This window comes from Pinus tabuliformis, chromosome 5_1 (genome assembly GCF_031772625.1).
Source record: "Pinus tabuliformis cultivar Carrire ecotype Pingquan chromosome 5_1, CPIR1, whole genome shotgun sequence".
Taxonomy (NCBI): Eukaryota; Viridiplantae; Streptophyta; class Pinopsida; order Pinales; family Pinaceae; genus Pinus; species Pinus tabuliformis.
Window position 1 is genome coordinate 267,992,512 of NC_142305.1, and position 23,609 is coordinate 268,016,120.

Here is a 23,609-nt window from a genome sequence, read left to right on the forward strand (position 1 = left end):
TATGCACAATCTGATATTGGGTCTATTCGCACTGATAATGGAAAAGAATATACATCAAATGAATTTGAAAACTATCTTCGCCAACATGGGATCAAACATCAAACAGCTGTGCCTTATAATCCCCAACGGAATGGTGCAGCTGAAAGAATGAATAGAACAATCTTGAATATGGTACGATTGATTCTTTTCTTCAAAAATGTAAAGATAATGTTTTGGGCTGATGATGTTCTATGTGCTGCATATATAAAGAATAGATGTCCATCTAATGCTATAAGAAACAAGACTCCTTATGAATTGTGGTATGGACATGTTCCTTCGGTAAAACATCTCAGGATCTTCGGTTCCACTTGTTATGCTTTGATACCAAAGTTACATAGAAACAAACTTGGTGCTAGAAGTCGTAAGTGTATCTTCCTGGGTTATTCAACAACCTCCAAAGCATACCGCCTCTATGATGAAGTAAATAAAAAGTTTGTTGTATCTAGAGATGTAATTTTTCTTGAATCATCCAAATCTGACAATGTTGTTAAGCGGCAACTTGATCGCTTGGATAGATTCGCAAAAACGAAATCATTTCAAGAGTTTGATAATCAGATTCCACATCTTGAGGGGGGGTTCCTATACTAGATCAACATGTGGAATCTTCTTCTGAAGAACAATCTCCCCTGCATGAAACTCCAACAATGGATGATGCTTTAAGTGATGTAATTGATAGAATTGGGAGACTCAATCTTGATTCAGTCCCAACTCAATCAACAGATCAGCCTGGACCATGTCAGAAAGGTCCCCAAAATGGCTGACAAAGATACTTGAAAGTGTTCATCCTGATGAAATTGGAAAAACAGGAACCAGAAACTCAAACCAACAAAATGGAGGTGATGTAGATGACTCTAATTCACCTTTTGATATGGATTTTACTTATGATTGTGAATTGAACTTGTCTACAGATTTTGAACCAACTTCCTTCAAAGAAGCTGCTTCTCATGATGAATGGAAAGAAGCGATGCAAAAGGAGTATGATGCCCTCATAAAGAACGACACTTGGAAGCTGGTTGATCTTCCATTTGGAACCAAACCAATTGGCTGCAAGTGGGTCTACAAGAACAAGTACAAAGCTGATGGCTCACTTGACAAGCACAAAGCTAGGCTTGTGGAAAAATGTTTTGCACAGAAGGAAGGGGTCGATTATGAGGAAAATTTTTCCCCCACAGCAAAATGGGCCACCATCCAGACACTCTTTGCACTAGCAACTCAGAACGGTTGGAAATTCCATCAAATGGATGTAAAAATTGCATTCTTGAATGGAGATCTGAAAGAGAATGTTTTTATGTCCCAGCTTGAAGTATTTGCTGTGAAAGGACATGAACATAAAGTATGCAAACTTGTGAAGTCCTTGTAAGGCCTCAAACAAGCACCGCAAGCCTGGTATGAAAAACTAACTGAGCATCTTCTGAAACTCAACTTCAATCATTTTGATCTTGATGATGCAAATTTATTTGTCAAGAAAGTTGGCAAAACAATTGTGTATCTTGTGGTATATGTAGATGATCTTTTAATGACAGGGAACAATGAAAGCTACATTGCATCCATAAAGAAGGAATTGGGGAAAAGTTTTGAAATGACTGGTTTGGGCTATGTTCATTACTATCCTGACAATTAAAAATCTCGTCATTACCTTTTAATTAATTACAATTCATTGTAATTAAACCCCGGGTCCCGCGAACCACATCCCAACACTGTCTGTGAAACTTCGTCATGCAATATCCCTACGATCTCCCGCCTCCAAATCCAACAATGCCTATCAATATCGCCTAGTTTCACAATCCGATGTTAACTGTCCGAAGGCATGTGAGATTCGTAGTTTTGGCCAAGCACTGTTTGGCTACGTGGTTGCACTAGATTATATCACGTGCTGGACAAAAATATCACCCCCCACCCGAAAGCGGCGCGATATGGCCTAAAATCACCTCCCCACATAAACCAAAACTGCTCACTATTCATTGGCAAATTCTCGTGCCAAAATGTAACTGTTGTTGGTTAAAAGGCCGAAGAAGCTCCATTTTTCCCTTTTCGCTCATTTTCGCTGCAAACCTCTGTTAACCAATTTTGACACCCTTAATCTTTGTGTGACCATTTTAACCACCCTTGCAATGAGAAGATGTTGCACACACCAAATTGAAGCAGCAAATACACAATTGAGGCCTCTGAAACCTATGTTGCTACCACAAAACCCTGTCTGCGCACCGAATCGCCAACTTCCAGGGATTCTTGAAAGAACAAGAACGACCCTGTAAATTTGAGCTATGCATAGTAATTATTAAAAAGGTTAATTAATTAAATTAAAAAAAAACTTCTTAAACAGAAGAAAACTTACTGTGCATCCAAACCCTTTTCTAGAAATTATAATTACCCTCCCCATTGTTATAGACCTTCTAACCTTACTCCTAAAGCCACAGAAAAGATAAATTCAATTGAATAAACCAAATTATGGAATCCCAAATCTCCCTGGATGTAAGACCCCTGCAAAGCCCTCATCTAGATATTGACCACCTCCCATTAGCCAATAGAGAATTTCAAATTAAAGGTATTGCTTTGTCTAGTCACTTGCTAAAAATTCACTGTTGGAGTAAAGATAAATTCATTCACCAGAATGATGACATCCACCTATGGGAATCAAATTTTACCAAATACTCATTCCCACAGGTACACCTATTCCCAGAGATCATCCGCTTCTACCAAGCTTGCTATGTCACCAGTCAAAGAGCCATAGTTTCCCCTGACCAACAGGTTTTATTCACTATTACTGTAGAGTCAATAAATCAAATAATACAAATCCAGATAGGCCCAAATGAGACCGCAATTTCCATTGAAGGCTTACTTGAACTCGACACCAAGCTAGACCTTCGCATGAAAGCTCAGATCTCTTAGACTTTCATCATTGAAGAGTCTCATACTCCAACAGATAGTCCTCCATATGCTGCCACCATTTTCTCTTAGAGAGGAATACAAATTATAACCATGCTCTCTTGCATTCTAAGGTACACCACTAATGAGCATGCGGATGGGGTTGTTTTTGCTCTTCTTTCTATCTTTTTCCCACGCAAGCCTCCTACTACAGTTTACAAATTTTCTCAGTTCATAGCAGACAGAATCCTTGAACAATTTATCAGATTACCAAATGAGAGAGTGTTCAAATATTCATCAATATTGTTTCAGATGTTCTTATACTTTCAGTTAGACAAGTTTCCAATGAGTGTCCAAAAGTTAGACACCAAGGGCAATCCAAAATATGTCATCCTTTGGACACCATTGGTCCAAAGATATTTCATTTTTTCTTTCTTATAAAGAGTTCATTGATTTATTTTTTCATCTAGTTATAAACATGATAACAAGTAGCTATCAACCCAAGATAAATGAGGAGATTAAGAGAGTTTTATAGTTGGCGAAGAACAATAGAGTGGGAGACCTGTATCCATAACAAGACCACACATAAATTAGGATATATGGATTCCAACTCACTCCCTACAAGGTACCCAAATACCTCCCCGTGAGGATATTTGCATTAGAATATTTCAGGAAAATCATAAACTCTTTTGAGGTTAATTTCCTATAAGCTAGGAAGAAGACCCGGTTTAAAATAAAAAACCAATTGGGCCCTTTTATTTGTAATAATAGGGAAGTTGGACAAGACGGAGAGAAAATATTACAGCAAATGAACTTCAAGAGAAGTTTTATGTGGCATCATGATGCTAATGGAGTGATAAATAAACTAACGCTCAAATTCAAGCTAAGTCCTTTCATACATGAGCCTAGGCTATACATTGAAAGATATGCCAACCAGTTAGAGTGGTTGGAAAATACATTAATAGATGTGGAAAAGAAAATTGATACTAGTTCCATTTTACAGGTTCCAACCCTACAAGAACAAATGACTATTACTCCCATCTTACAGTCTCCAACCAATGAAGAAAGAAATGTCAAAAGAACAAGGGAAGAAGGTTCTATTTATGGGATGGACACTACAGATGACAGGTTTGAAATCAGTTACAAGTAGAAGCCCAAGTTTAATCCTGTAATTGAGTAAGAAGATACCATTGAGATAGTTGAAATCACTGATATTAACACAATGGTGGGAAAGAGCAGAGGTCCAACAGTTTCAAAGGAAATTCATCATCCCTCCACCTCAAACACTCAAATCATTGAAAAACAACTTAGCATTGAAGTCTCTTCATCCAACAAGACAGTGGACAAAGAAAAAGATATAAAAGAGAAGTACAAGGAAATCAAATTAAGGAATGATGCATTAAATGCTAAAACGTATGCCCAGTAGATTAAACAAACACATGTCAATCAAGATAGATTAATGTCAGCATTTGACATTAAAACATGTAAGATGCAAATGACCTTTATGCAGCCTACAGTCCATCAGTCCGGATCATCACCACACTATAGGAAGACAGATTTTGAAGTTTTGGCTAGGGATGTTGACCCTATTGACCAAATTGAGTTCCAGAAACATGCTGGTGAAATGAGTTATTCCACCATGACTAACAAAGCAATGACTGTGCAGAAACTTCAAAGCTCACTCGATAACAACACAACATATTTAAATCTAGAAAATGCAACCTCATGGGCCAAGGACAATAGAGTCAAGTCACTGGAAGATTTGGTGATTGAAATTGGGTATAATCCCAATGATACCAAAGCTGCAGAAAAACTGATAAAAAATAAAAATAAGGATATGTTGCTTTGAAGAAGCAACTGACACTGCCCCATTCAAAATGTCCACAGACCAGGGATGTCTTAAAGAGTCAAACCCGACAGGAAGAAATGATAAATCTCATTCTCCAATTAATTGCTCAAATTAAGGAGATGGAGAATGAATTGGATAGTCTGATACAATTGAAATAGGCCATCCTTGAGACAGCCATTGCCACTGTTATTCCTACACTCACTACAATAGTTCCATCAACTTTGGTAGCTTCATTGGCCCCCACAACTCTGCTAGGTACAACACTTCCAGCTGCAACAACATCAACAACAACAACAACTCAGCCAAGTGATGAGGCAAGTAAACTGGTCAAAGCCATGGAGGACATGTCCATTCACACCACTGAAATAAATAGACTCAAAGAACAAGTAAGGAGTCTAGAAGATGAGAAGAAACAATCCCAGTGAAAAAATAAATTAAAGAAGTCAAATAGGTTGACTGAGAGGATAAAGAGCTTGGAAAAAGAATTAACACTGAAGGGGCCACTTGCCTGAGCAAAAGAATAGCTATGGGCCAATATCATTGACTCTGTCAATGATATTTGGCCATCTATACAAGTCATATTTGAACAAAATGATTTAGTCAAAAAGGATACTGAAGCAATTCAATGAGTTAAGGCCGAACTTGGAGACATGCCATAAGAAGCCTTAAGAATAATCGAATTCCTCAACTCTAAAAATAAATATGAATTGCAGGAGTTGGGCATAGCTGATAGGACTGCCACTATACTAGAGGTGAAGAAAGTGCTCACCAAGAGGAACTTAATGATACAGTTGGAGGAGAAATGCCAAACCATGGAGCTGGCAGGTTCATGGTTAAAGTTGATGGTTTGAGGCAGAAAGAGCTGCCAAATCCCTTGGTAATAGATCACAGATTAATGCCACATAAAGGCTGTAGTAGGAAAATCATAGAAGTGGCAAGAGATCAAGCCAATAATTTTTCTATGAAAGGGATGCCTACTACCAGACTTTTGAGAACCTATTTTACCTCCAGCATGAGGTAAACCACTTTTTTGTGAACAAGCCCACCTTCACAAAATACACAGAAGAAGATGAAGTCTACATAATAATGGTAAATATTCAATTACGAGATACAAAGACATGAGAAAAATTAAATGACTCACTATAAAAAGGTAAGGTAAAAGTGGATAAAGAATAGTGAAAGAAAAGTAATATGTGAGCCTAGTCAAAGAGTATGAGGTGAAAGAGTATCAATTAAAAGGCAAAGTAAAAATAAGAGTGAGAGTGGAAGACAAACTGCAAAGGAGAAAAGACAACAAAAGATATGACAACATAGCCAAATAAACAGGGACAACTTGCAGCAATTGAATACCTCTCTCCATCTTCTTGCATGCAAATATTTCCTTTTCCTAACATAATTCCCAAGACACTTTGGAATATTTTTTAATATGTTTTTGGTCTAAATACTTCATAATTCGAAGTATAGAGGGGGGATTGCTACACATTTCTATAGTTATATTGATGTGAAACCTAGAGGGTTCATTGTACCATTTTTCATGCCAGCAGACTGGAATGAGTAATAAAGACATTGCATTACAGGATTAATGTGTTGGGCCACTTTAGTGAAGTATTTTCTATTTGTCAAATTGTTATCTTCTTAAGTGTTTCACATACTTGCATGTTATCTAAATTGAATGAATTAACTCGAATATTATTACAAAATCTGTTTATTATTACAAAATTTGTTTAGGTACACTTTGTCTTGAACATTTAATCATTTTAATGTTTCATTCTGATATCTAGAGTAGGGAATCCTTCATCGCTCCCTAATTTTTATTGACCTCTGCCATTTCCCTCATTATCCGGTTTAAGGAACCTTAATTGATCCTTGACCCCAATTGAAAACCACTTCACCATCCAGCCTAAAATATCTGAATTACTCAACTACCTTGCCCTTTAGAACTTGATCCAATGATGTTTTCTTGATACTTGACCCCATAGCCCAATGGTAAAAGGCATCCCTCTATCCATCTACTTCAGTGATCCCACCACCAAATCAAAATCAAAACCCAACCAAAGGCTAAATAATAGCCTAAAATCAATTAACTAAACAAAGTTAAATCATAAAGAGAGAGCATTAGGAAGGCTAAGTCCTATCTCAAAATAGGTTTGTGGTTACCTCTATCATTTCTTTCATAACAACTCTAGGGAATTTTAGAGTGATAACAGAAGAGAAAACTAAAAGTAAGAAGGACATGTACATGAGAAAAAGAAGAATCAAAATTGATACTATCCTTCTAGATTATTTCTTTTTAGAGCCTCTAAATTTTTAAAACATACACTATATGACCATGTCATCCACAAAAAATGAAATGTTTAGCAACCTTGTTACTTTATGATTTTGGTCCATTGTCACCATTGTGTGATACATATCCTGTTGAGAAGGTTTGGGACTTTTATTTTACCTATGGATTCTAAAATGTTATTTAGATGCATAGATTAATCCTTTTAATGGGCCAATAAGGTTTTGTTAGATGCAACTTTACTGTTGATTGCAATAAGGTATTGTTAGATGCACCAGTTCGGTCCATTGCAATAGCTTATTGAAAATCATTTGAAAGAGGATATATATGAAACAGAATATGCAATATCAAACTTAGCAGAAATTATATATATGACAATGATCTTTTATATTTATTTTAAGCGCTTAAATAATTTTTTTATTTTTTTGAATTTAGATAACTAATCCTTAATGTAAGAGAACTATTCCTCGAGTTTATTCTGTTTACAAAATAAAAAATACAAATACAAAATACGGAGCTGTAGACATTTCCCTCCCGTTTCCACTTCGACAAATCTCATCCTCCATTCCTTACGTTTGATGCTTCTATGCCTGACGTGTATCTGTGTTCCTGCTCGCCACTGTCAGTTCTATTTCAGCTATGTGAGGGACTCTCGTATCGCAGTTTTATTGTTGTGCTGCTTCTATCTGCGAGTCTAAACAAGTTGCCTAAACAGTGGTCTTTGATCCTTCTTTTGATTGAGCTGCATCCCGTGGGCATGCTGCTTGACCCACAATTTTTGAGATTATTTGCAAGTAAAAGATCGTGTTCAGAAGTTCAATTCTGGGAAGTTTCATCCATAAACTTACAGATAAAATATTAAAAAAATAATGAAAACAACTCTCATTACCAACTCTGGTCTTTTTGATATTGGGAATCTATTTGGAAGTAAAAAAGAAAACAGTTACTGCCACATAAGTCATGCTGTGTCATGCTCAATATTGATTAGTTAGTAACACCACGTATCTTCTACGAAAATCCTTGCTACATGTTGCCTTTGGGCTAATACATCTTAAAATTTACCAAAACCAAACACTTGTATTAAAAAGGAGTTGACTATCGGAGCGCTGAAGTTGAAGGCTTCAACACCAATTTGTCTAACGCTTCAACGTCCTCTACCAATTTGTCTAAAAAAGTTTGCCGTGTTTCTACATATATCTCAAGTCCTGAAGCCGAACGCTTCAACGTCTTCTATCAATTTCTCTAAACACTTTTGGGTTGTTTCTGCATATATCTCGGATCCATTTTCCCGCTTCACATCCAGGTTCGGTGCATGATCCCCGAAGACTTTTGGTGAATTCGAACGGATCAACTACATATAGAAGGGAAAATTCAAATTCTATCTAGCGAAAGGTATTGTTTTTAAAAACCACATCTATATATATAGGCACGTGTGAATATGAATATAATTGTTAAGAATAGGTCAAATCAAAAGGAAATAAATATAGTTAACCATTATATTCACATGTGTTTGTATTGATAGAAGCGATTACAATGGTTAACCATACTTATGGATAGGTTAGGTTCAAATTCGGTAAAGTTTGACTCTCACATTATTGCGTGTATTGCGTGAACATAGGTCTTTAACTCTAGATCTACCAAAAGCTGAAATGGATCAAATTTCTTGAGATGCAAAACTCTTTTAAAGTGAAAAGATATTTGATCCTTATGGAGACTTTATACATAGTGAATTAAGATGGATCTAAACTAGTTATATAAAATAAATTTTCATTTTATAAACATATTTTAATGATTTTTGAAAAGAATTGGAGAACAAAACATTGAGCAAAGGACTTGCTCTTCTTAGTATTACAAATCAGTTAATTAAGATTACATTGGAGACATTAGTAATAAATGATTGGAGGTAAACTCGACCTAAACTGGACTAAGTGAAACTAAATTAAGACACTTGGAGGGATGGCTTTGACACCTAACAGGTGGCTGGAATTAGATTCTCCAACACTCCCCCTTAATTACAACCACATAAAATTCAGTTAAGATTCCTGCTATATATGTCTCACCTAGGTTTACAATTTAAAAAATGATTTCAACTTTTCTTCTTCTCTTTTTCTAGATCCTGTAGACTCTAAATTGTTTCAAATTTTTATCTTTGTTGTATCATTAAAACCTCCATTTCATCATTTGCTTGTGCAGTTATTGAATTGTTCCAGGATGTCTAAACACATCTTGGATTTCTTCAAAAAATTACTTGTATGTGGGTTGTTGCCACATATTATATTCTGTCATACACTTTTCATCACGTATTATCTTCTCTGGTGTGCTTTTCATCATAATTTTGCTGCCAGATAAGACCATAATACAATTTCATGTCTTGAGGAGTCCAATACCTGAAAATTTCATTAATTTCCTCATCATGCATGTTATCTTCAATATTCATTTTTGTAGGTTCTATCCATCCCTCATCTAGATATCGTGTCTTCAGCCATGATTCAAGGAAATTTAACTCTTCTTCAAAATCATTTTGTGCACCTACACACTAGAAATCAAAATTAGAATTAAAAATATTTGCAGGACCACATTAGCTCTGTTCCTTCTGCTTTGTAATGAGAGCTTCCTTCTGTTGCACTTCTAGCACGTCTTTTGCGTCTATCTCTATTTTCTCTTTGCGAACTTCCTTCTTTCCTCTTCCTCTGTTTGTGTCTTTGTCTCTTCGACTTCTTTACTAACCTTTACTGTTGCAAAGAGGTTATCCTCCACTTGGTTTTGTGATTCAAGTGGGATTAACCCACCAAATAATGTCATGTCAATATGATGTTTTTGTTACATCACCTGCAACAATTCATCATTAGCCAACAATTCTTCATCAAATTTTACATCAGCAATATTAATTATTGGATTCACCATAGCATTGACTGCTACAATAACAGCTTCATTATCGTGAGCAATCGTTGTTACTTGATTCAGTGTATTGTCATCAACAAGCTCTATTGTTGGAATCACCATATTGTCATCAGCAAGCTCTATTGTTGGAATCAACATATCTTCATCCACTTGGTGGGGTTCATGAGCATCTACGTGATCCATGCTCCTTCTCTCTTGCTTCTCTACGTTCTTCACAGACATCATTTACTTGTGGCTGAGCACAATGGGATTCAACAACCTTTTCATATCGTCGTATACCTAATTCTATAATTCCCCCTTCATCTTCAACTTCAATTCTCCATTTTTTCCTCTCAAGGGTACCCAGGCCTCGTTGGTTGTCTTGGCATCTTTGCTACAAAATTTTAAAGCTTCAAGCTCGTATTCACTTTTAAAAAATTCGTGTGTTCCTGGTACATGCTGGTTATGATTCATATTTACTCACGAAAACACTTTGCCTTCACCACTCTTCTTGACCAAGAAAGGCTTATATTACAGATCATTGTATTTCAAGCAGTGTATCCATGTAAACTTCAACTCTATGGGATAAGCAAAATCATCTAATGCGTGTATCAAAATAATAGATATTGTTATCGCAACAATTCTTTTTTAAAATAGACTTTCATATAAAACTTTTTGGCTTCTTCGTTCTCCTGTACTTCTTCGCAGGCTCGCCTCTTCTCTCAACTGCTCTCACTTCACTGATGTTGTTTCTCTCTCTAATAGAGATTGTTATCACAACAGTTCTTTTTTAAAATAGACTTTCATATAAAAAAATTTGGCTTCTTCGTTCTCCTGTACTTCTTCGCAGGCTCGCCTCTTCTCTCAGTTGCTCTCACTTCACTAATGTTGTTTCTCTCTCATTAAGTCTTATGCAAACTAGCCTATCTTCTCTTCTGTTTCTCTCAAGGAGTCTCACAGATGCTAAGCTTTTATACCATGACAAAAATTGAAGAGAAAAATTTGTGGAGCGAAGGACTTTCTCTTCTCGGTATTATGAATCAGTTAAATAAGATTACATTGGAAACGTCAGTAATAATTGGCTCGAGTTAAACTCGACTTAAATTGGACTAAGTGAAATGAACTAGGGCTTGGAGGGATGGTTTTGACACCTAACAGGTGGTTAGAATTAGATTCTCCAACATAAGCTTTATATGAAAAACTTAAGGTTATTGAATGTGGAAAAATATTCTTCTCAATATCATGCTTTACCAAAATGATCGGGTTTATATATATATGAGAGTAAATTTTTATTTTAAAATGCAATGAACTACCACATTTTGAAATATATGTTAATGGTGTGAAAACGGGCAGAGCTTAATTAATGTTTTCAACCATTTACTTTGAATATATATATATATATATATATATATTTCTTTGAGCCAAGAGGTGCTCTCCAACCTACTCTTGTAGAGATGTTGTAATGTGCTTTTTTAATGTCTTGACTTGGTAAAAAAAAACATAAAATTAATAATTATATTTATATTTACAGTTTATGATTAATAACTAATAATTAAATCACTTCATATCTATCTAACTTCAGATATACCAAGTTTAAGAGAGATAAATTTCTTTTAATATGCAAAATTCTTTTAAAATAATAAGAAATTTGATCTCCATATTAAAATGAATCTACTTTGATTATATAAAACAACTATTCAAAAAATGAAATTATGATTAAAAAACTTTATAGAAAAGGATTAATTTCATTGAATAATATGGTTCTCAATAACGCTTTACCAAAATGATCAGGTTTATATATATATATGTTTCCGAAAATGATCAGGTTTATGTATATACGAGAGAATAAATGTTTATTTCAAAATGTAAGCAACCATATTCTCAGATTTATGTTAATGGTGTGAGAACTGATGCAACTTAATATTTTCAACGATTTACTTTGAATTTAAGATGCTAAAAGATCTTCCAATTTTTGCACCATATTTATATTATATGAAAAATAGATATAAAATTTCCTCCCCGCATTCTTTCAGGACTGTAAATATTAAAAAACTTCTGATTAAAAAATGAAATTCTAATTAAAAAACTTTATAGGAAAGGATTAATTTCATTGAATAATATTGTTCTTAATAACACTTTACCAAAATGATCAGGTTTATATATATATATATTTCCCAAAATGATCAGGTTTATGTATATACGAGAGAATAAATGTTTATTTCAAAATGTAAGCAACCATATTTTCGGATTTATGTTAATGGTGTGACGACAACTTAATATTTTCAACCATTAACTTTAAATTTACGATGTTAAACGTTCTTTCAATTTTGGCACCATATTTATATTATATGAAAAATAGAAATAAAATTTCCTCCCCGCATTCTTTCAGGACTGTAAATATTAATTCACTGCATTAATCGCAGCATCTGTAAATGAAGAAGTAAGTCGTCATATTTCATAATATTCAACTGCATTTGAAGCTTTACAAAAGCTGAAAGAACTATATGACTCACATTCTGCACTTGAAGTTGTTCAGCTCATGATTAAACTCTTCACTCTTGAACTGGAAAATAATGATCCTCCTGCTCTTGCATCTGAAGTAAAGTCTATAATGCATGATATTAAATCCACTAAGGTTGAGCTGGATATCCCTCTTATTGCTTTTCTCAAGGCACTCTATCCTACCTACTCCAATTATCTTGAGTCTTTACAAGCAAATGGAAATCTTAAAGATATAACCTTTGACTCTCTTGTGAAAGAGTTTGTTGAAAGAGAGAAAGCATTTGTAAATAAGACAGCTCCTGAATCTTCTGAAGAGACTATGTGCCTTGCTCATAAAGAAAAGCATCCTACTCAATATTCTACAAGAGGAAGAGGTGGACGAAGAGGAAGAGGAAGATACTTTAGAGGCAGGGGGGAAGACATTCTCAAGGAGAAAAGGCAGATCTGCATTGCATTCGCTGCAAACGAAATAGATCAAATGATGCTTCTACATGCAAGCTATCATGGGACAACATTGAGCAGAAAAGAAACCAGCAGAAAGGTAAAACTGATCATACAGACAAAGGTAAAACACCTGAATCCGCTCACTATATTGAGGCACAATGTAACATTGGAGTAAATGAAGATTTGTTTAATGCTTCACTTGCTTCTTCGAAAAATGATTGGTTGCTTGATTCAGGAGCAACCTGTCATATGACTCATAGAAAAGATTTTTTTGAAGATTTCACTGACAATGTTGATGGAGCAGTATACTTTGCAGATGAGTCAGAAATCAAGCCATCAAGGCTTGGCACAATCAGGCTTAAACTGCCTGGTCTTCTAGACTTTCTTTTGGATCATGTTCTATATCTCCCACAACTCAAGAGAAACTTGTTGTCCTTGGTCCACATCCGCCAGCAAGGTCACTCCATTCATATGTTTGATGGCAAGCTTGAGGTAAGAAAAGCATCTGACCACTCACTTGTCATGAGGGGAATAAAAGAAGAAAGGCTTCTCAAACTACAAGGAACCTCTCCTCATGCACAACATTTCTCATTATCAAGAAGGTACACTTCCATCAAGTTTATTATGGCATGCTAGATTTGGACATTTAAACTATGACAGTCTCCGCTTATTGAATAAAAATGGTGTTGCTGGTTTACCTACAATTCCTAGGAAACATAAGCAATGTGATGTTTGCATTCTAGCAAAGCATAACAAACAGTCTTTTCATGATTCACATTCAAGAGCACATAGGAAGCTTGAACTCATTCATTCATATTTATGAGGTCCAATTCATGTTCCTTCTGCAAATGGAAATAAATATATCATGACATTTATTGATGATTACACCAGAATGTGTTGGGTTTATTTATTGAAAAACAAATCTGATGCTTTTCAAACATTCAAGAATTTTCATAAATGGATTGAAAATGATGCACAATCTCATATTGGGTCTATTCGCACTGATAATGGAAAAGAATATACATCAAATGAATTTGAAAACTATCTTCGCCAACATGGGATCAAACATCAAACAATTGTGCCTTATAATCCCCAACAAAATGGTGTAGCTGAAAGAATGAATAGAACAATCTTGAATATGGTACGATCCATGCTTTTCTTCCAAAATGTAAAGATACTGTTTTGGGCTGATGATGTTCTATGTGCTACATATATAAAGAATAGATGTCCATCTAATGCTATAAGAAATAAGACTCCTTATGAATTGTGGTATGGACATGTTCCTTCGGTAAAACATCTCAGGATCTTTGGTTCCACCTGTTATGCTTTGATACCAAAGCTACATAGAAACAAACTTGGTGCTAGAAGTCGTAAGTGTGTCTTCCTAGGGTATTCAACAACCTCCAAAGCATACCGCCTCTATGATGAAGTAAATAAAAAGTTTGATGTATCTAGAGATGTAATTTTTCTTGAATCATCCAAATCTGACAATGTTGTTAAGCGGCAACTTGATTGCTCGGATAGATTCACAAAAATGAAATCATTTCAAGAGTTTGATAATCAGATTCCACATCTTGAAGAGGGGATTCCTATACTAGATCAACATGTGGAATCTTCTTCTTAAGAACAATCTCCCCTGCATGAAACTCCAACAACGGATGATGCTTTAAGTGATGTAATTGATAGAATTGGGAGACTCAATCTTGATTCAGTCCCAACTCAATCAACAGATCAGCCTGGACCATCTCAGAAAGGTCCCCAAAAATGGCTGACAAAGACACTTGAAAGTGTTCATCCTGATGAAATTGGAAAAACAGGAACCAGAAACTCAAACCAACAAAATGGAGGTGATCTCGATGACTCTAATTCACCTGTTGATATGGATGTTACTTATGATTGTGAATTGAACTTGTCTACAGATTTTGAACCAAATTCCTTCAAAGAAGTTGCTTCTCATGATGAATGGAAAGAAGCGATGCAAAAGGAGTATGATTCCCTCATAAAGAACGGCACTTGGAATCTGGTTGATCCTCCATTTGGAACCAAACCAATTGGCTGCAAGTGGGTCTACAAGAACAAGTACAAAGCTGATGGCTCACTTGACAAGCAAAAAGCTAGGCTTGTGGAAAAAGGTTTTGCACAGAAGGAAGGGGTCGATTATGAGGAAACTTTTTCCCCCACAGCAAAATGGGCCACCATCCGGACACTCTTTGCACTAGCAGCTCAGAACGGTTGGAGAGTCCATCAAATGGATGTAAAAATTCTTGAATGGAGATCTAAAAGAGAATGTTTTATGTCCCAGCCTGAAGGATTTGCTGTGAAAGGACATGAACATAAAGTATGCAAACTTGTGAAGTCCTTGTATGGCCTCAAACAAGCACCGCGAGCCTGGTATGAAAAACTAACTGAGCATCTTCTGAAACTCAACTTCAATCATTTTGATCTTGATGATGCAACTTTATTTGTCAAGAAAGTTGGCAAAACAGTTGTGTAGCTTGTGGTATATGTAGATGATATTTTAATGACAGGGAACAATGAAAGCTACATTGCATCCATAAAGAAGGAATTGGGGAAAAGTTTTGAAATGACTGATTTGGGCTATGTTCATTACTATCCTGAGAATTAAAAATCTCGTCATTACCTTTTAATTAATTACAATTCATTGTAATTAAACCCCACTCCCGCAAACCACATCCCAACACTGTCTATGAAACTCCGTCACACAATATCCATACGATCTCCCGCCTCCAAATCCAACAATGCATATCAATATCGCCTAGTTTCACAATCCGAAGTTAATGGTCCAAAGGCATGTGAGATTCGTAGTTTTGTCCAAGCACTATTTGGCTACGTGATGGCACTAGATTATATCACGTGCTGGCAAAAAATATCACCCCCCACCCGAAAGTGGCGCGATATGGCCTAAAATCACCTCCCCACATAAACCAAAACTGCTCACTATTCATTGGCAAATTCTTGTGCCAAAATGTAACTGTTGTTGGTTAAAAGGCCGAAGAAGCTCCATTTTTCTCTTTTCGCTCATTTTTTATGCAAACCTCTGTTAACCAATTCTAACACCCTTAATCTTTGTTTGACCATTTTAACCACCTTTGCAATGAGAAGATGCTGCACACACCAAATTGAAGAAACAAATACATAATTGAGGCCTCTGAAACCTATGTTGCTACCACAGAACCCTGTCTGCGCACCAAATCGCCAACTTCCAGGGATTCTTGAAAGAACAAGAACGACCCTGTGAATTTGAGCTATTCATAGTAATTATTAAAAAGGTTAATTAACTAAATTAATAAAAAACTTCTTAAACAGAAGAAAACTTACAGTCCATCCAAACCCTTTTCTACAAACTATAATTACCCTCCCCATTGTTCTAGACCTTCTAACCTTACTCCTAAAGCCACAGAAAAGATAAATTCAATTGAATAAACCAAATTATGGAATCCCAAATCTCCCTGGATGTAAGACCCCTCCAAACCCCTCACCTAGATATTGACCACCTCCCATTAGCCAATAGAGAATTTCAAATTAAAGGTACTGCTTCCTCTAGTCACTTGCTAAAAATCCACTGCTGGAGTAAAGATAAGTTCATTCACCAGAATGATGACATCTGCCTGGGAATCAAATTTTACCAAATACTTGTTCCCACGGGTACACCTATTCCCAAAGATCATCCGCTTCTACCGAGCTTGCTATGTCACCAGTCAAAGAGCCATAGTTTCCCCTGACCAACAGGTTTTATTCACTATTACTGCAGAGTCAATAAATCAAATGCGACAAATCCAGACAGGCCCAAATGAGACCGCACTTTCCATTGAACGCTTACTTGAACTCTACACCAAGCTAGACCTTCCCAAGAAAGCTCAGATCTTTTAGACTTTCATCATTGAAGAGTCTCATACTCCAACAGATAGTCCTCCATATGTTGCCACCATTTTCTCTTAGAGAGGAATACAAATTATAACCATTCTCCCTTGCATTCTAAGGTACACCACTGATGAGCATGCGGATGAGGTTGTTTTTTCTCTCCTTTCTATCTTTTTCCCATGCAAGCCTCCTACTACAGTTTACAACTTTTCTCAGTTCATAGCAGGCAGAATTCATGAACAATTTATCAGACTACCAAATGAGAGAGTGTTCAAATATTCAAGTATTGTTTCAGAGTTCTCATACTTTCAGTCAGACAAGTTTCCAATGAGTGTCCAAAAGTTAGACACCAAGGGCAATCCAAAATATGTCATCCTTTCGACACCATTGGTCAAAAGATATTTCACTTTTTTTTCTTATAAAGAGTTCATTGATTTATTTCTTCATCTAGTTATATACATGATAACAAGTAGCCATCAACCCAAGATAAATGAGTAGATTAAGAGAGTTTTATACTTGGCAAAGAACAATAGAGTGGGAGACTTGTATCTATACCAAGACCACACATAAATTAGGATGTATGGATGCGAACTCACTCCCTACAAGCTACCCAAATAACTCCCCGTGAGGATATTTGCATTAGAATATTTCAGGCAAATCATAAACTCTTTTGAGGTTAATTTCCTATCAGCTAGGAAGAAGACCCAGTTTAAAATAAAAAACCAATTGGGCCCTTTTATTTGTAATAGTAGGGAAGTTGGACAAGAGGGAGAGAAAATATTACAGCAAATGAACTTCAAGAGAAGTTTTATGTGGCATCATGATGCTAATGGAGTGATAAATAAACTAACGCTCAAATTCAAGCTAAGTCCTTTCATACATGAGCCTAGGCTATACATTGAAAGATATGCCAACCAGTTAGAGTGGTTGGAAAATACATTAATAGATGTGGAAAAGAAAATTGATACTAGTTCCATTTTATAGGTTCCAGCCCTACAAGAACAAATGACTATTACTCCCATCTCACAGCCTCCAGCCAATGAAGAAAGAAATGTCAAAAGAACCAGCGAAGAAGGTTCTAGCTATGGGATGGACACTACAGATGACAAGTTTGAAATCAGTTACAAGTAGAGGCCCAAGTTTAATCCTGTAATTGAGCAAGAAGATACCATTGAGATAGTTGAAATCGTTGATATTAACACAATGGTGGGAAAGAGCGGAGGTCCAACAGTTTCAAAGGATACTCATCATCCCTCCACCTCAAACACTCAAATCATTGAAAAACAACTTAGCATTGAAGTCTCTTCATCCAACAAGAAAGTGGACAAAGAAAAATATATAAAAGAGAAGTACAAGGGAATCAAATTAAGGAATGATGCATTAAATGCTAAAACATATGCCCAGTACATTAAACAAACACATGCCAATCAAAATAGATTAATGTCAGCGTTTGACATTAAGACATGTAAGATGCAAATGACCTTTATGCAGCCTGCAGTCCATTAGTCCAGATCATCAGCACACTATAGGAAGACATATTTTGAAGTTTTAGCTAGGGATGTTGACCCTATTGACCAAATTGAGTTCCATAAACATGCTCGTGAAATGGGTTATTCCACCATGACTAACAAAGCAATGACTGTGCAGAAACTTCAAAGCTCACTGGATAACAGCACAACATATTTAAATCTAGAAAATGCATCCTCATGGGCCAAGGACAATAGAATCAAATCAATGGAAGATTTCGTGATTGAAATTGGGTATAATCCCAATGATATCAAAGTTGCAGATAAAAAAATAAAAATGAGGATATGTTGCTTTGAAGAATCAACTAACACAGCCTCATTCAAAACATCCACAGACCAAGGAGGTCTTAGAGAGCCAAACCCGATAGGAAGAAATGATCAATCTCATTCTCCAATTAATTGCTCAAATGAAAGAAATGGAGAATGAATTGGATAGTTTGATACAATTGAAACAGGCCAGCCTTGAGACAGCCATTACCACTGCTATTCCTACACTCACTACAATAGTTCCATCAACTTTGGTAGCTTCATTGGCCCCCACAACTCTGCTAGGTACAACACTTCCTGCTGCAACAGCATCAACAATAGCAAACGCTCAGCCAAGTGATGAGGCAAGTAAACTGGTCAAAGCCATGGAGGACATGTCCATTCACACCATTGAAATAAATAGACTCAAAGAAAAGATAACGAGTCTAGAAGATGAGAAGAAACAATCCCAGATTATGTGAAAAAATAAAGTAAAGAAGTCAAATAGGTTGACTGAGAGGATAAAGAGCTTGGAAAAAGAATTAACACTGAAGGGGCCACTTGCCCAAGCAAAAGAACAACTATGGGCCAATATCATTGACTTTGTCAATGATATTTGGCCATCTATACAAGTCATCTTTGAACAAAATGATTTAGTCAAAAAGGATACTGAAGCAATTCAGCGAGTTAAGGCCGAACTTGGAGAGATGCCATAAGAAGCCTTAAGAATAATCGAATTCCTCAACTCTAAAAATAAATATGAATTGCAGGAGTTGGGCATAGCTGATAGGACTAGCACTATACTAGAGGTGAAGAAAGTGCTCACGAAGAGGAACTTAATGATACATTTGGAGGAGAAATGCCAAACCATGGAGCTGGCAGGTTCATGGTTAAAGTTGATGGTTTGAGGCAAAAAGATTTGCCAAATCCCTTGGTAATAGATCACAGATTAATGCCACATAAAGGTTGTAGTAGGAAAATCATAGAAGTGGCAAGAAATCAAGCCAATAATCCTTCTATGAAATGGATGTTATGTTGCATGGGTACCCGCACCCGGGGGTGGGGTTCTCGAACCCATCCCGGGTTCCCACACCCAAGTACCGGATTCGGGTACGGGTTCTTCCCAGACGAACCCATAAGAACTGGGTTCTTCCATGAAGAACCGGGTTCTTCCATGAAGAACCGGGTTCTTCAAAAAAAAATTGGGTTCTTTTCCTTTAATGGGTTCTTGGGTTCTTGGGTTCTTCGGGTGCTTGGGTTCTTGGGTTCTTTGGGTTCTTCAGGTTCTTCGTGTGCTTGGGTTCTTGGGTTCTTCGGGTTCTTTAGGTTGGGTTCTTTGGTTTCCTCAGGTTCTTTGGGTTCTTCATAAAAAAACTATATTAAAAATTTAATTTTTAAATAATTTTTTTTATTGAAATTTAAAAAATGATATGCCATAGAATATAGAATATATGCCATAAACGAATGATATCATCTTTGGAGTCATTGATGGTCATTGGTCTGGATTGTCCTTCAGAGATGGTTGTAAGGTCTTCTGAATGTTTCTCAAGAAAATTTTCTGCCATCATTTCCAAAGATTACAATTTCCAAAGACTGTCTTTGTTCACATGCCTTAGCATTGCTCTGTGGGCATGACGTGCTGCTCAAGGGTAATGAATCATTGTAAAAATTTATCAACAGTGATAAGTTTTTCAAAACTTATGAGCGGCACAATATTCTGAAATCAAATATGATTATGATATCTCAATATTATAAAAGGAACATTATGGTTGTACAATCCCACAAGCAGAATATCATATCATATTGGCTGTAGCTTTGTGGAAATATTTAATAAGGTGATGACCATAGTTGGAAAAAAAAGGGTAGTCGTTTGCACATTCATGAGTCCCTTCCTACCGCAGGAGACTCTTATGAACTGTCTCTCCATTAGTCTTATGCTATAAATTTAGAAAAGCAATTTCAAAACTTATGCCCAAGGTTTGTTAGAGTCTCAATGTAAATTATGAATCTCCTGTATTTGTGGATCTTCAATGCCTTTAATATTATATGGCATCGAAACCAGAACTAGAAAAGAGACCTCTTACTCTGTAATTTGAGCCCGCAGATTCCTGTAAATCTATTTGGAATGAATTTATGAAACATTCATTCCCGAGCCAAATAAGTTAATAACCATCAAATTATAAACTGTAAATGTGCACATACAGGTTCAGACATTTTCGGTCAAACAGAAAGTAGGATTGAGACCAGCCATAAGTTGTAATCAGCTGATGCTGTTAAATGGCGAAGGGCTATTTTGGAAAATCACTAGATTAAGTATCAAAATCTGCCAATTTCTCACAGCATTCTGATAACATCATGTTAAGATTAAAACTAGGAAAAGATGCCTAAATGAATAAGCGTGTTTTGTGGAAGGGTAAGGCTGCCACTGTTTCAACTTTTTGGGATTGCTTTACCACAGAGCACACCATGCATGGGGCAGGTGGATGATTAGACATCAAGAAAATTCTAGACCACTATTAAGTTGAGAAGAATCTCCTATGAAAAAATTGTGTTTTTATATGGGAAAGACTAAACATGTTTAATTGATTATCATTAAAGTTTTCTTGTTTAAAGTTAAAAAAATATACAAATTCAAATTTCATATATATTATTAATTATAAATTTATAATTTATAAAATTTAATTATTAAAATTTAATATTATTATATTACGCGACGAACCCACGCACCCTGTTTCCAAAAATGTCGTCCCCATCCCCGTCTCCGCACCCGTCCCCACACCCACGTTTTCTGGCAACATAGAAGGGATACCTACTACCAGACTTTTGAGAACCTATTTTACCTCCAGCATGAGGTAAAACACTTTTTTGTGAACAAGCCCACCTTCGCAAAATACATAGAAGAAGATGAAGTCTACATAATAATGGTAAATATTCAATTACGAGATACACTGACATGAGAAAAATTAAATGACTCACTGTAAAAAGGTAAGGTAAAAGTGGATAAAAAAGAGTGAAAGAAAAGTAATATGTCAGGCTAGTCAAAGAGTATTAGGTGAAAGAGTATCAATTAAAAGGAAAAGTAAAAAGAAGAGTCAGTGTGGAAGACAAACTGCAAAGGAGAAAAGACAACAAAAGATATGACAACATAGCCAAATAAACAGGGACAGCTTGCAGCAATTGAATATCTCTCTCTATCTTCTTTCATGCAAATATTTCCTTTTCCTAATATAATTCCCAAGACACTTTGGGATATTTTTTAATAAGTTTTTGGTTTAAATGCTTCATAGTTCGAAGTATAGAGGGGGGATTGCTACACATTTCTATAGTTATATTGATCTGAAACTTAAAGGGTTCATTGTACCATTTTTCAAGTCAGTAGAATGGAATGAGTATGAGTAATAAAGACATTGCATTACAGGATTAATGTGTTGAGCCACTTTAGTGAAGTATTTTCTATTTGTCAAATTGTTATCTTCTTAAGTGTTTCACATACTTGGATGTTATCTAAATTGAATGAATTAACTCGAATATTATTACAAAATCTGTTTATTATTACAAAATTTGTTTAAGTACACTTTGTCTTTAGCATTTAATCATTTTAATGTTTCATTATGATATCTAGATTAGGAAATCTTTCATTGCTCCCTAATTTTTATTGACCTCTGCCATTTCCCTCATTATCTGGTTTAAGGAACCTTAATTGCTCCTTGACCCCAATTGAAAACCACTTCACCATCCAGCCTAAAATATCTTAATTACACACTACCTTGTCCTTTCAAACTTGATCCAATGATGTTTTCTTGATACTTGACCCCACAGCCCAATGCTAAAAGGCATCCCTCTATCCATCTACTTCAGTGATCCCACCACCAAATCAAAATCAAAACCCAACCAAAGGCTAAATAATAGCCTAAAATCAATTAACTAAACAAAGTTAAATCATAAAGAGAGAGCATTAGGAAGGCTAAATCCTATCTCAAAATAGGTTTGTGGTTACCTCTATCATTTCTTTCATAACAACTCTAGGAAATTTTAGAGTGATAACAGAAGAGAAAACTAAAAGTAAGAAGGACATGTACATGAGAAAAGGAAGAATCAAAATTGATACTATCCTTCTAGATTATTTCTTTTTAGAGCCTCTAAATTTTTAAAAAATACAATATATGACCATGTCATCCACAAAAAAAAAAATGTTTAGCAGCCTTGTTACTTTATGATTTTGGTCCATTGTCACCATTGTGATACATATCCTATTGCGAAGGTTTGAGACTTTTATTTTACCTATGGATTCTAAAATCTTATTTAGATGCATAGATTAATCCTTTTAATGGGCCAATAAGGTTTGGTTAGATGCAACTTTACTGTTGATTGCAATAAGGTTTTGTTAGATGCACCAGTTCGGTCCATTGTAATAGCTTATTGAAAATCAGTTGAAAGAAGATATATATGAAACAGAATATGCAATATCAAACTTAGCAGAAATTATATATATGACAATGATCTTTTATATTTATTTTAAGCGCTTAAATAAATTTTTATTTTTTTGAATTTAGATAACTAATCGTTAATGTAAGAGAACTATCCCTCAAGTTTATTCTCTTTACAAAATAAAAAATACAAATACAAAATACGGAGTTGTAGACATTTCCCTCTCGTTTCCACTTCGACAAATCTCATCCTCCATTCCTTACATTTGATGCTTGTATGCCTGACGTCTATCTGTGTTCCTGCTCGCCACTGTCAGTTCTATTTCAGCTATGTGAGGGACTCTCGTATCGCAGTTTTATTGTTGTGTTGCTTCAATCTGCGAGTCTAAACAAGTTGCCTAAACAGTGGTCTTTGATCCTTCTTTTGATTTAGCTGCATCCCGTGGGCTTGCTACTTGACCCACAATTCGTGAGATTATTTACAAGTAAAAGATCGTGTTCAGAAGTTCAATTCTGGGAAGTTTCAACCATAAACCTACAGATAAAATATAAAAAAATTAATGAAAACAACTCTGATTACCAACTCTGGTCTTTTTTCATGGAAATTTCTGTTTATTTCAAACACAAAAAAAATAACACAAAGAACAACACTCTGTTTCTAATACAAG